This window comes from Oryctolagus cuniculus, chromosome 7 (assembly GCF_051225735.1).
Source record: "Oryctolagus cuniculus isolate XC-2025 breed Fujian yellow rabbit chromosome 7, ASM5122573v1, whole genome shotgun sequence".
Lineage (NCBI taxonomy): Eukaryota > Metazoa > Chordata > Mammalia > Lagomorpha > Leporidae > Oryctolagus > Oryctolagus cuniculus.
The window spans coordinates 18,150,980-18,153,883 of NC_142873.1; the positions used below are offsets into that span (position 1 = coordinate 18,150,980).

The window sequence follows — 2,904 nt, forward strand, 5'->3', positions numbered from 1 at the left end:
ACGTCGGTGCTGTCCTGCGCTCGCTCACAGGTCCCTGCTCCTGAAGCGTCACCTCCCAGCCCCAGTGAATCTCCGCAGCCCCCTCGCACTGCAGCCTGTTCCCACCTCGTCCTCCCATTGCAGCGGCAGCAGCGGCCGCAGCATCACTTCACACAAAGGACCATAACCCACCGAGCAGCTCCGCCACCTCCGCGTCGTCCTCTGGCGACAGCAGCCCCGACAGCGCGGTTCGGGTGCGGCGGCGCGGAACCTATTGCTCCCTGCAGCCGAGGCGGCGGCAGCGGCTTTTTTTCTTAATTTTGCTTTTTTTTTTTCTTCCCCTTATACCTCTTCACCTTTCTGTGGTTCCACCCACTAAATAACTTTCCTACGCCCACACCCCCACCCAATAAATAAATAAAAGAAGGAGGGGGGAGGAGGAGAAGTAAAGGGAGGCAGCGCCAGAGAGCGAGGCAGAGTCCGACCCTACAGCTGGCAGCCTGCACGCACCTCACACCATAAGATGGCGACGTGCCCCGCGCCGCTCCGGGAGTCTGGGCACCGCCGCCGACCGCTCGCCGCCGCCGCTGCTGCTGGTGCTGCTGGGGACCGCGGCCCTGGCGCCGGGGAGGGCGGCCGGCGACGACTCGGCTCCCGCGGGGGCTCGGTGTGCTACTCGTCCCCGCCCAGCGCGGGCTCGGTGCAGGAGCCGGCTCAGCGCGCCGCCGCGGTGATCCAGGGAAAGGTGCGCCCGCCGCGGCGGCAGCAGGGGGCGCTCGACAGGAACGCGGCGGCGGCGGCCGGCGAGGCAGGGGCGTGGGGCGCCGAGCGCCAGCCGCCAGCCGCCGGCCCGGGGGCGCTGGGGCTGCCCGCCGAGGACCCGCTGTCGGCCGCCCACGGGACCCTGCCCTCCCGGCGGCCCACGACCCCGGCGCCCAGCCCCGGCGAGCCTGCGCAGGAGGAGGCGCCCTGTCTGGTGAAGGTGCACCAGGTGTGGGCGGTGAAAGCCGGGGTTTGAAGAAGGACTCTGCTCACGGTGCGCCTGCGGACCTGGGGCCACCCGGCTTCCCCGTCCTGCGGGAGGCTCAAGGAGGACAGCAGGTACATCTTCTTCATGGAGCCGGAGACCGACAGCAGCAGCAGCAGCCGCGCGCCGGCCGCCTTCCGAGCCTCTTCCTGAACCTCAAGAAAGGGGTAGGCCGGGTGCTGTGCAAGCGGTGCGGTGAGTTGCTGGCGCCCGGGCGCGTGCTCCGCGGGCTAGGGGCGCGCGGGGCTTCCACGGCGGCAGGACGGAGGCGGCCCCATTGCAAGGGAGGCTTGGCGGCTCCCACGCTTCCTGGCCGCGTCTTGGGCTCTGCTACCAGAGAAAAGCCCAAGTTTGCGCCTCGGTTGGGGCGGCCTGAAGCTTTTTTTAATTTAGCTTTTTGGGGGTTGCTTCACTGCGTGCCCAGAAACGTGTCGGTGGCTTTCTCCGCGTGTGGTTGCTTGAAGTTGGCTGTGGCGAGGAGGCGCTGGTGCTGGGCCGCCACGTGGGGGCTTTTTCCTGGGAAGGAGGACGGGTCGGACAGGACTGGGCCTGGGCGCCCGGAGTGTGGAGATGGTCGCGGCTTGGTGCTTGTGGAGAGCGGGCAGGCAGGATGGTCGCCCACAGAGCTGGCTGGAGTTTTTGGGGAACGCCCTGTCCCGCAGATGGGTGCAGTGTGCACCTTGTGAGTCTCTCTGGGTGTGAGAACGCTAAAGTTTCGTTGAACAGAATTATGGAGTGACGCGTGGAAAGCCCTGGAGAAGGCCTTGGGAAGATAAGCGTCGCAGCCAGTTTCCCACACCTTTTCCCTTTAGGCCATTGAAGCGTGCTTGCCCCAGGGGTGCCTGGTAGGATCAGGTCGGCGAAATCGGCTGAAAAATTTCACTACCCTTCTAAGGTAGCATTTCGTTTGTGCCTTTTATAAAATAATGTCTGAGACCTAAAACATCTGTATAACTTACTGATAACCTGCTATGTGTTAGTGATTACATGGTATTCTTCGCAAACCACAAATTCACATGATTACACATCACCAATTCTAATACACCTAGTAGCATTCTCCCTCTGTCTTTATGCCTCTAATAGATGGTTGGGTTAATTGAATTTTCACAAAAGTCAGCACCAGGCCATGGTCCATCTGCCTGTAATACAGAGTGTGTCAGATCTTTTCAATTTGTACCCGGTGATGGCCAACTATTTAAGTTTCGGTCGACATTTGTGGGGCTTTTGTCCTGCTGTTAATTAATACCTAATGATTTGGCTTTCATGAGAGGAAAGAGCATTGTTCCCCCATGGTTCCCTTATTTTAGCAATGGACTTGGTGTGCCAGAGACCTGTTAAGACTACACCACTCTGTGGCAGAGGCTGTTCAGAGAGCAGTGCTGAAGCAGCTGAGTGACGCTGGGACTCCCTGAGACTGGCTGACAGGTGTCACTGGGGAACAGGGCAAGCACTCTGCTGGGAGCTCTCTTACTAGGGAACACAGAAGCTCAGCAGTGTTGTACTGCAGCATATGCTATTCTGTTGCAGAATCCAAAACAAAACCTTTTAAGCCACATCCTGTCCAGTTTTCACATGTTTGATATGTAATTGGGGAAGGATGTTTGCCTTTACCCCAAACTGAATGGGTTTTGGTGGGAAGCTAACATCAAGAGGATTAGGTTTGCAGGGATGCCTGGAATTGGGGTGCATTGCTAGGGTAGCAATGAGGTGGTTATACCTTTTAACTAGAAATACATGTCAGACTTCAAGGGTAAAGTTCCTAACAGCATCAAGAGGATATTTGGACATGTAAAATGCATGGTCTGGAAGAAGAATAATGTATTTTTATGTTTCTTTGGGGGTGAGGGGGAAGCTTTACTGTAGGTAGTAGGTAGAAGCTTTACTGTAGGTTTGGCCCT

At 58.4% G+C, this 2,904-nt stretch overlaps 1 pseudogene; it reads left to right on the forward strand.

The window, feature by feature from the left end:
- The first annotated feature begins 428 nt into the window (after positions 1-428).
- On the forward strand, positions 429-1,300 carry LOC149125336 (uncharacterized; annotated as a pseudogene).
- Positions 1,301-2,904: the final 1,604 nt, after the last annotated feature.